The sequence below is a fragment of the Hyaena hyaena genome, unplaced genomic scaffold (genome assembly GCF_003009895.1).
Source record: "Hyaena hyaena isolate Hyena2069 unplaced genomic scaffold, ASM300989v1 scaffold_1389, whole genome shotgun sequence".
NCBI lineage: Eukaryota > Metazoa > Chordata > Mammalia > Carnivora > Hyaenidae > Hyaena > Hyaena hyaena.
The window spans coordinates 265086-277863 of record NW_024082023.1 but is presented as its reverse complement, the minus strand read 5'-3'; positions in this window follow the sequence as shown (position 1 = coordinate 277863).

Here is a 12778-nt window from a genome sequence, read left to right as displayed (position 1 = left end):
CATTTTAGTTTGTGTATAAATCAAAATTCTATGGTCAGATACAGCTTGACTCAGAAATTCAAAGTATCACTGGTAACCAGGTTCTTTGGTCCTTCTCAGGCTGAATTTCCAATGTGTTGTTTCCATTGTAATTCTGGTTTCAAAATAGCTTTAGTAGCTCCAGCTGCATGTAGAGTAAGAGTCAAGAACTAATAAATGTCTCATTGCATCAAGTGACTGTAGTATGCTAGTGGATTTTGTCCCCTCCATTCCTGAATAATTTTCTGTGACTAGATGATGAGACTCCCTGGGTGGTTTATGTAAAGTCATGCATTCTACCACTGGGTGTGCTGAGAATAGCTCTCCCTCCCTCTCCTTCTTCCTCCTTTTTTTAAACATATATTTTATGTATATTTATTTTTGAGAGAGAAAAAAAAATGAGCAGAGGAGGGACAAAGAGACAAAGGGGGACTGAAGATCTGAAGTGAGTTCTGCCCTAATAGCTAAGAGCCCGATGTGGGGCTCAAACTCACAAATTGTTGAGATCATGACCTCAGTCAGTTGAATGAGGCACCCAGGTGCCCCTGGGAATAGCTTCTAAAACAACATGTACTGGGAGCAGATGGCTGACTCTGTAGGTAGAGTTCAAGCCCCATGTTGGATGTACAGCTGACTTCACACACACACACACACACACACACACACAAACTGAGACATGTACTAAAAGGATGAATAAAATGATGTGTGCATCTCTTCCAAAGTATAATGCCATCAGCAAAAAGGGGCTGCCTTGAATCTGGTTGGGGACCATGTAACTAATCTTCACCAAAGACCATGAGCAGAACTGATGTGTATCACTTCCAGGTCAAGGTAGTCAAAGAAAAAGAGTCCCTTTGTTTTGCTTCTAACTAGAACCTAGGACTCTAAAACCCTGTTAAAACTACTAGACTACAGGGGATTGTTTATCTTGCAGTATAAATAGGACAAGGGGTAATGATGGATATTGGGAGTTTAAAATATATACCATGCAAATAAATATACAAACAAAACAAACAAATTTTGAAAAATACAAACCCAGAAACAAAACAAAACAATGAAACATAACAACATTACAGCAACCTTTTGCTCTTGTTCTACTCTGCCATCAGGATGTCATGGTACCCATGTTTTCTTTATTCTCAATATGTAAAGTTCTTCATATGCTGATTTACCAAATATTTCCAAACCTCCTAACTTCACTATCAGATGGTAAAGAAGCAAATCTATATTGTGCCTGCTTCTCATACACACACGTCTGCATATGTGCACACACACTGAAAAGCACTTCATACATGCAGGTACTTAAAAATAATTTACTCATCAAGACACTTTTTAATTATGTACCTAACTGAATTTCAACATGAAGAAGAAATTTGAATCCGCTTTTTCAAAATTAATGACTTTTTCTCCCTTTCCAATTTACTTATCATGATTTAACAGTGCCTCAATTCTGACAGTAGTGATAATTAGTCACTTAACTTGTTAAAATCCAAATAAAATAACATTTTATTATAATTATATATTATAATACATATTCAGCTGAATTGAGGAATCTCGATGTCCATACTCAAAACATTTAATCCCAAGGTGTGTATTAAGGTAATTTCATATTATGCAGTTACAGAAAAAGTTGTATTGAAATACAGACACATACAAAAGAACTATGTGTCTCATTTTATAAAATAAAAAAAAAAATAACAGGATATTAATGAGTAGAAAATGATAATGTAAAAACATAACAAAATTGGGTTTGGGGTCAATAGAAATTGGGCATTAAACCAATAAAAAATTAAAATAAAGGGGCGCCTGAGTGGCTCAGTCAGTTAAGCGTCCGACTTCGGCTCAGGTCATGATCTCACGGTTCGTGGGTTCAAGCCCCGTGTAGGGCTCTGTGCGGACAGCTAGTTCAGAGCCTGGAGCCTGTTTCAGATTCTGCGTCTCCCTTTTTCTCTGATCCTCCCTTGCTCATGCTGTCTGTCTGTCTGTCTCTCTCAGAAATAAATGAAACATTAAAAAAAATTAAGAATGAAAATAAAGACAGTTTATGATAAAGTTAAAAAAAATTTTTTGAAATGTTTGAGAGAGAGAGAGTATGTGTGCATGAGCCTGCATAAGCAGAGGAGGTGCAGAGAGAAAGAAGAGAGGTGTCAGCAGGCTCACGCTGTCAGTGCAGAGCACCACATGGGGCTCAATCTCACAAACCACACATGTGGCTCAATCTCACAAACCACAAGATCATAACCTGAATGTAAATCAAGAGTGGCCTTCTTAACTGTTAAGCCAGCCAGGTCCTCTCAATTATAATAATTAAAAAAAATTAATGTTTATTTATTTTTGAGAGAGAGAGAGAGAGAGATTGAGAGAATCCTATGCAGGCTCCAGGCTCTAAGCTGTCACTCAGGCTCCCCTATGGTAAATTTTAATAAATAAAAAAAGAAGCTGCTATGAAACAGAATGGGAGATAATTTGTTTTGGAGAACAAGGAAAGGAATCTTTTAAAATAATATTTCAATAGGCTTTCAAGTAAAAGGCTCTCATATATTTGTGAAATGGAAAAATTTTGTGAGACTAAAGGACTGAGTAGGAGTGAATGAGGTGAATACGAAGGACAAAGGGAGAAGAATACATTGAGAAAAAATATAACAGTATGTGAAAAGGTGAATGTTTAGCTTGTTTTAATAAATAATGGGAAAAAACAAATAATACAAACAGACTCATAGATGATTCAATATTAGAGTTACAAGACTCAGACTTAAAGGTAACTGTGGTTACTATCTTAAAGAAATACATATATCACAAGATGGGGATTCCAGAAAATAAATGGAGTTGTAAATAATAAAATCAAAATTATAAATCAAAATATAGAATAATTGAAAATAACTGAAATTAATCACAAATTTAAGTGAAACTGGGCAGAGCTGAGGAAGATTATGTAGTGAACCTGATAAAAAAGCAGAATGTGAAACTCAGCTCAGGGACTTTTGTTTTATATATGCATTTATATTTTATTTTTACTATCATATATAGAAAAGAATATATTTTACTAAACCAAAAATATTTTACATAGAACAGTATTACTAATTTATTTTTTACTTTATTGAATTTACTTAATATGCTGATAGTATATTTAATTGATGTCTCAGTGTATATAGTTTAACCACTGATATGAACATACAGATATAGAACCTAAAATTAAGATAATCTTAATAGCCTTTTCAAAATCACAAATCACAAATGTTAATATGAGAGCTATGAATAGAACTAAATGCATGTACAATGACATATTATTTACATACATGTGCATTTTGTCTGTTACAGCCAACAATGGCAACATCAATTGGAAACCCTATTACCAAGAGGTAACTCTTGGTTCCATCATTTATAATCATTTGTTGGTCTTCAATGTCTCTCATTTTCATAAATTTTGAGGTGACATAAGAAAGTGCACAAAGAAGCACTGACAAATTCTTAGATGAAAATGCAAAACTTTGCTTCAGTGAAAATTTTAAAAAGAAAATGAAAGCAATAAAACAAGGTGTTGTTTCCACATGATTTTTAAAATTACTTATAATACTGATAGGGGTAATAAGCTATCAGAAATTAAAGTCAGACTGGAAAAATATATAAAATATATATCACTAACTAGGAAAATAAATACAAGTTAAGCCACAAACTGTATTTACAGATATTACATTTTAAACAATATTGGAAATATTTTTATGCTTGCTGTCAATGATATATATCTATAGAATTATAAATTAGAATAATTATTTTGTCATGTACTCAGCAGTACATATCAAACTCCATACAAATATACCTAGCCTTTAACCTAGTGTACCCATTCTAAAATGTCATAAAAGGATATATATTCAAACATATGCAGTGCTGTGTTATTAGATAAGGAAAAAATAAGTCACAAAATAAACTTCAAAAAACTATAGTTTTTTACTAAAGCATGGCACAATCTATAAAATACTTGTACCCACTAAAATATGAAAATGATTTTATGACAAAAGCAAAATAGTATTCATTAATTACAACCAAGAAAAAATATCTATGCTCATACTGAAAAACACAAGAAAAAACTGGCCTGATAAATATGTAACTTTTTGGTAATTTCTTTATAGTTACAATTTATTTTTAAAATACATAAGAATCAGAAGAATAGAAGATGGTACCAGAGGAGTAATGCTTTTTACCCTAAATTATGGCATAATTTCAGGTATCAGTTAAGTTTCTGATTCTATTATAGAATGGTCTGGAACAGTTTGTAAATGATCTTAAACTTTCCTGACTACATAAACATATCTAATCAGGTATCTGGTACAGTAGGCTGATTGGTTAGAGTCGATATTTTACACACTACTCTTCTTTTTGTGTCTGAACCATGCTGATAAATCTCTTTACCTTTTACATCTTGTTTATCTTTTTTTTTTTTTTAATGTTTTATTTATTTCTAGGAGAGAGAGAGAGACAGCGTGAGCAGGGGAGGGTCCGAGAGAGAGGGAGTCATAGACTGAAACAGGCTCCAGGCTCTGAGCAGGCTGTCAGCACAGAGCCCGACGCGGGGCTCAAACCCACGAACCGTGAGATCATGACCTAAGCGAAAGTCGGACGCTTAACCGACTAAGCCACCCAGGCGCCCCCATCTTGTTTATCTTCTATAAGAAAGGGGATGGTAACATAAAATCTTATAGAAGAGATATTTTTAGTTTTAATTAAGTAAATGACGATAGCAAAACATATCAAGGCCTATAAAATGCTTAGTTCTGCTTTAATATAGCCAATAGAATTCAGGCTTTTGTATCTCATAAAAAATACATTTAGTATTTGTGTTTATTATTTTCTGCATATTGTCCTGACATATCTAGCAATAATATTTTGGTAACGGTCATCATATTGCTGTTGTTTATTGGTTTTGGCCTTCCACAAATAAAAGTTTTATAATTATTCACTAGATAGTTATACTCCTTGTCAGCATATGGTAGTGCCTACTTGTGTTTGGTCTTCTATGAAGTACAGTATAATTTTAATTGAAATAGCCCAACCAGCGATTCTCTATCAACTAAGGCTTAAGTGATACCATCAATCAATATCCTTTCTCTTTCTGTCATATGGGTGCATACTTTTCAAATCAAAGTAAAAGAGTATATTAAAAAGTACATGAATATTGAAGTAAAAGGAATATAGCTTTACATTCTAATGCAGCACTATTAGCTGTTTCTCCATTTAATGCCTACTATTAGTGAACAAAAAATCTCTCTCTCTTTAGCTGGATATAAAAAATGTAAGTTAACTAGTCCTTACTCAAGTTCTTTATAAAATGAAAATAACACGATAATAGTGTATAATTCTAAGGTTGAAAATTAAATATATATATCTCCATATCAATATCCACACATTGGTAAGTATAGCAATGTATTTGTATTTAATTAATGCATGTTCAGTGTTTCCCCTGATAGACTTAATAATATTCAGCTGAACCTATCTTTATATATTTTTGTATCTTTTTCTACCAAGTTTTTTCTCGAAGGAGAGAATAAGCTTTATACTTTGTTTTTTAATTGACCATCACTACCGGTACATTATCAGGGCTGTTCAAGTCCTTTAGTTAAACATCTCTTATTTCATTGGTACTCTCATTAGGGACACCTGTGTCATGGTCCAAGCTCAGCTAAAAACCAGCAAAATGACCTTAGTAATATCATAATTTCACTATTTTTTCCTGTAGTCTTTAAATGAAGGCATCAAATTGCTTTAGGTGTTACCAGTCTCTGATTAAGTCATACTAACTGAATTACAGCAAACTATAGGTTATAAATATCAAGGAAATACAAGAGAATATTTAGTCATCTTTCTTCCTTAGAATCTCTATCAAAATTAGATCTACTGTGAGCTATTCTATCAGCCATTTAAAATCCCTCCATCCATCTCATATTTAAAATAAAAAATGTTTGGAAATAACTTTTTAATGAATTAGATGAGAAAACATTAAATTGCTATCTGCCTAGATTAAAGTCTTCTATAATCAATTCATGACTATACAAATTAGCCCTTAATTTCTAAACAAAAAATAAAAAAAAGAGCATTTCAACAGAAAAAAAAATCTTAAATAGTTCCCAATAAACTCTCCTTATTTGTAGCTTTATGGAGTCCAAGTGGAGGAGAAAAACACAAAACTTAAAAGTTGAGCTCATATGTAGTAGTTAGTAGCACCTTCAGAGTTGGTTTTGCATTTATTCAGGGAAGTGAGCTATGTTCTTGTTACAAGGCCCCCAAATGACCCTGAATCATTCTTATCTAAAGCAGACAGCATAAAGTTAATAGTGAGTGACAACAGCAAATGAACAAATGAACATGCTTCTGCAGCACAGAGTAGATTTCATTCCATTCAGCAAAAAGTAAGTACAAGGCAACAGGAACTTAGATGCTTATCCCAGCAATTCCTACACCCTCTGGGTTTAATGATTAACACATAATTAGAATGTAAATAAGAACTATCTGGATATTACCTTGAAATGAATGTCCCATCAGAAAATACTTCCGAACTAGAGTTACTGATTTTTAAAATATATGTTTGTATGTACAAACACCTGCCCCACCACACAAATATATTTGATTGATTTATGCATTTTGCTACTTACTGTACATCACTGCCTATGAAAATATAGTTATATATAAAACATTTTCCCAATAGAAAATTCTCACAATCATAATTGGCCACTGTAGTAATAAAACTCCAAAGAAACCTCAATTTAACTAGCAATTAATAGAGGAATTTGAAAGAAAATAGGGATATTGAGAGGAATTTGGCAGGATTCTAGTGCTATCTAGATACTAGCTTTGAGTAGGAGTGTGGTATCTTTAAAAAAAAAATTCAGAATGCTGCTTTTCATATCTGTATATAGTCTTATAAAATTTATACTTTTAATAAAGGTAATGGCAAAAATGAATAGGTATTAATAGGTTAAAACATGTAGACACAGAAACTATACAGGCTAACTAAAACATTTTTCTAGGAAAACATGACCGAATTTAAATTTAGAGGTGAGGCAATGACACAAGCTGTGTAATTGTCCCTAGAGTACAACCCTTCAGAGCAGTCCACCTAGCCTGCCATCTCTGGTACTGTCACCCACTAGCTGTGTGCCCCAGGAATAAGAGAGACCTAAGCCAACAGCTGATACAGAGCTTTTATTTGGATGGATTATCACCAAGAACCAACACATAGAAAAGTACTCTTCAGCTAAATTTAGACTTTATTTCTTTTATCTCCCCTTTGCCCAAAACAACAGTGTGATCAACCTATCACTGTTTGGGGTATGTTATTTCTTTATCGGCTTATTAAGAGACATCCTGTAAACTACTGCCTTATAAATTATTATTATATTTCCTACAATAAACCTGTGTTAAATAAATTATTGGCAAAGATTTTAAAAATTCATAGAACTAGAAAAAATAATTCTAAAATTTATAAGGAACCACAAAAGTTAGAGGTGTCACAATCCTTGATTTCAAACTATACTAAAAATCTAGAGTAATCAAAAGACTATGGTATTGGAACAAAAAAACAGACATACACATTAGCAGAATAGAATTGAGAAGCCAGAAATGAATCACACATGTATTTATAATTAATCTACAACAAAGTAGCCAAGAACATAAGATGGAGAAAGGAGAATCCCTTCAATAAATGGTGTTTGGAAAACTGGACAGTACATGGAAAAGAATGAAAATAGACGACTATCTTACATCATACACAGAAAATGACTCAAATAAAGAGCTGAACATAAGACCTGAAATCATAAAATTCTTTGAAGAAAACATAGGTGGTAAATTACTTGACATCAGACTTGGTGATTTCTTTGTGGATTTGACTCCAAAAATCACAGGAAACAAAATAAAAAATAAACAAATGGGACTATATCAAACCTAAAGTTTCTGCATAACAAAAGAAACCATCATCAAAATAAAAAGGCAACCTATTGAATGGCAGAAAATACTTATATCTGGTATATTATATTCCAGCCATATATCTGTTATGGTATTAATATCCAAAATATAAAAGAAACTCATACAACTCAACAAAAAACAAACATCCCAATTAAAAAATGGCCAGAAGACATGCACATGTGCCAACAGGCACATGAAAAGATGTTCCATATCACTAATTATTAGGTAAATTCAAATCAAAACCACAATGAAATATCACTTAATACCTGTTAGAATGGCTACTATCAAAAAGACAGGAAATAATCAGTGCCAGAGAAAATGCGGAGAAAAGGGAACTCTGGTACACTGTTGGTGGGACTGTGAACTGATGCAGCCACTATGGAAAACTATAGGGAGATTCCCCAAGAAGTTAAGAATAGTAACTACCATATGACCCAATATGATCCAAGAATTCAAAAACAGTAATTTGAAAAGACAGTGTTCATTAATAGGTAGATGCATAAAGGTATGGCACATTTATAAAAATGGAATAGTTCTCAGCTTTAAGAATTAAATCCTGCCATCTGTAACAACATGAATGGAACTTGAGAGTATTATGCTAAATAAATAAGTCAGATGGAGAAAGACAAAGATCATATAATTTCACTCATATATAGAATCTAAAAAAAACAAAAACAAAAACAAATGAACAAACAATAAAAAAAATTCATAGTTACAGAGAACTGACTAGTGGTTACCAGAGTGAGAGGGGTTGGAGAGTGGGCAAAATGGATAAAAGAGGTCAACTGTATGGTGATGGATGGTAATTAGATCGCAGTTATCACTTTGTTGTGTATACAGATGTAGAAGATGCTGTACAGAGAAACTTAGATAATTAGGGGAAGGGGAGACGGAGAGGGAAGGGGAGGAGGCTTTATTTCAGGAGGTTGTATTTCCTAATTAGAAGAGCAATGGAAAGCAAGAGGATGACTCGGTTGGTTGAGAACTCAACTCTTGGGTTCAGCTCAGGTCATGACCCTAGGGTGGTGGGATAGAGACTCACTTCAAGCCCTGTGTCTGGCTCTGTGCTGAGCATGAAGCCTGTGCACGCACACGTGTGCTCCCTCTTTCTCTCTCTCCCTCTCTGTCTTTTCCCCTCTCCCTCTGCCCCTCCCTCTACGTGTGCACTCATGCAAGCTGTCTCTCTCCCTAAAATAAAATAATAATAATAAAAAGAAGAGAAATGACTCCCCACTCTGATTAGGTAAGTACCTCACTTCACCAACAGGGACATGAAAGTTTGTTCGCCCCTTCCTCCCCACCCCCAGAGGATAAATGGACTGGGGAGCTACATCTCTAAACCTTAATACAAAAGCTAAAACAAAGATAATTTATAATTTGTTCTATCTACTGACATGTGCAACTCTAGGGTTCAGTTGAAGTGCAGCTGGCAGAGAAGGATATAGGTCAGCCTTTTATTACCTGTGATAAGCTATACACTAGAATTGATAACAATCATCAAAATGAAAACTAATATCTATTTAATTTTTATACTTTACTCCAGTTACAACTCTAAACAGTGTATTTTTTTTTTTGTTCCAACATAGGCTTTAGGTACTGTTAATATTTTCATTTCACAGATGAAGAAACAGAGGCAGGGGATTTTAAACAAATTTCTTAAGATTCTATAGCTAATACAAGATGAAACCATTATTAGACCCCATGGAGTTGGGACTCCAAAGCCCATGCCCTTAGCCACCAGGCTGGGCTACCACAAGATTATTTAGACCAATGCTCCTGAGAGTGTGGGGAAACACAAGAAGGAGTCCTAAGTCCTCATGGTCCTGGAGGCAGATTCAGTCCTGACCAGGTTTGACTTTTATACTAAGCCAAAGTTGTATGGACAATGACTAATCTGCTGAACTAAATTAGGCAATGAACTCACTCTGAGTCAAAGAAAGTGTGGGAGCTGTAACCTCTGGGCATCGCTTCTCTGACAATAAGTTTGCGTAGGCTGAGATCTTCTGCAAGGGGACAATGGAGAGTACTGACTGCTTCCAAGAAGGACTGAGTACATTTCTAGTTCCTGTAGAGGATTGTATCATTCACACAAAAACTGCATATAACGTGATGCAAGGTTGGTGGGCTGAGATCCACCATTTTTTTTCTAAACCAAACAATTGACCTAAAGGTAAAATTAAAACACTTGGAAGAAATTTCTCTTTTTGCTCTCAAATTCCAATCTCTCTCCAGTCATGAATCTTACAAGTGCAATTTACTGACTACACGATGGACTAGGAAAGGGAATCCTATTATTCTCCGGTGTACCATTTACTATTACTTGTTTAGCAAGATGTTAGTAATGGGCGTACAATAAACATAATACATATCCAACTTCAAGGTATTTTCTCTTTTTAAAGGAAACAATGCACACATTTTAAAAGTCAGATTAAAATAATATTTAAAAACTTAGGACAGTAAAGTAATTAAACAAGGGGGACATTACACTGAGGTGTCTCTAATGCCTTAGCAGCCTATGTAAGCAAACCAAAATTCAAGCCAGAATCAGTGCATTCTAATCCATAAGATGAAACGTAAGAACAACCAATCACAAACAGCCAACCAGATTTTCCCAAAAGAAGGCATCCATAATAGCCAATCAAATAATTTTCTTGCTTTGCTTCCCTGCCACCTCAGTGAAAATCTCTCCTGTAGCTCCTTTCCACGGAGTTCTCCTAACTAATAAATTCTGGTTTGGTGCTAACTGATTTGAATTGCTGTGTGCTCAACTAAACTCTTAAAAATTTTAATATGCTTCAGTTTATCGTTTAACACAGTACATGACAAAGGAGTGTCATAAACCTAAGTGCTAAAAGGTTAGTATATGAATGTGTGGACACTGGCCCATGCAGCTTTTGACAGAGGACAGATCTGTAAGGCTGAAGCCTACTGTCTGTTAACAGAAGTGTCAGCAAAATTCTTGCAATTCAAGTCTTATTAGGATGTTCATTTATATTAGCATTTTAGGTAAAATTGTGAGTCATGAAACAGAATATATCTGAGCTTTAATTTGCTATTCTTATCCAATATTAGCATTTGAGTCATGAGGTTTTTGCATCGTATTATTTGCATTTCAAAATAAACACATTAATATGTGACTCGATATTGTGTGATGTATATAGAGATGTATATTATTATAACTACAAAAAAGTAGATATGTAAATAACTCATATTATGCACTGAATGCTTTTTCAAAATTCCATGGTGATGAGCATATTGCTAAATTAAGAAACTTTTTAGTGCCTTATTAATATAACTGTTTTTACTGGACATTACCTATGTGTAAAACCCACACATAAATTTCAGAGTCCAATTCTTATATAATAAAGAAAAACTGTGTTCAGTAGGGGTGCCTGTGTTCAATAGGGGTGCCTGTGTTCAATAGGGGTGCTCAGCCAGTTAAGCATCCAGCTCTTGATTTCAGCTGAGGTCATAGTTCCTGAGATAGAGCTCTGCATCAGGCTCTGTGCTGACGGGGAAGAGGGGTTTTGCTTGGGATTTTCTCTCTCTCTCTCTCTGTCACTCCCTTATGCTCTCTCTCTCTTAAATATTAAAATAAAAACATCGTGTTTTATATATCTATTATATAACAAAACTGCATAAATATCACTATCCAGATTTTACTTTTTAATGCCTGCACTCATGGCATTATTTCTATTTGCATGATCTAGCAAACTATTCCTTGGAGAAAATGTTAAAGTTAATGAAGCTTATTTTATTATTGATTTGTGCCTTGTGGTTGATTGACTTATTAACTTAATAAGTGATTTACTCAATGCAACACTTAAACACTCATTCTTGAAATAGACTTCACCAATGATGTCAAGGCTGTTGGAGCTACTTTCAGAGAAAGTGCTGGGCTCAGTGTTTAAGTGTGTTTTTCATGTGGGGCCTAATACTTTAGTGCTGGGTTTCTCAGGGTCAGCACTGCTGGCACTGTGGACTGGATAACTCTCTTTCTGAGGGCTGCTTATGTACTGTAGGGTACTCAGCAGCGTCACTGGTCTCAGTCCACTACATACCTTAGTCGTGATGATCTAAAGTTACCTCTGCTATTACCAAAAGACCCTCCATCCTCCACTGAGGACCACTTCTAAAGTAGAAAGAGAGGAGGGTAAAGGAAATTTAGAGACTGAAAATCAAGGCCAGAATCCAATAGGAATTTTTTCTAGAAAAGTCTTGAGGCATAGAAAACAATACAGAGTATAAACTAAATTGAAGAATTAAAGTCCACAGACTTCATTATGTTAAAATTATTAAAGATGAAAGGACACTTTAATATATTAAAGATGAAATATATATGTATATATGTTAAAGTCAATCAGCTTTAAGACAAAAATAATTTGGATTCCATTTAATTTAAGACAATATGAATTCCCATATTAAAAAAATGTAATACTTGAAGGTAGTGTTATTCTTGACATTTTTTTTTGTCTGAAAATACTAGGCCCTAAAAGTCTGTGTTTTAGAATTTTCAAAATGGAAGAGTGGAATAATTTTGCTTCTGCAAATGATTAACATTTTTAGAATGAGGTATTTCTCACATCATCTTACCATTGATGACATACCTTAATTATCAATCACTTGAAATTTAAGGATAATTAAGAAAAAATGTATCCTAAAAAAGTCATTTGGTTATCTGAAAAGATGGGTGGACACCAACTAAATTAGTTGTTGGAATAATTACTTTTTTTTGAAACTCAAAAAACAACAATTATGATAAAGAAATTAGAAAGACAGCTTTATTAATATGTTTTAATTAACATTA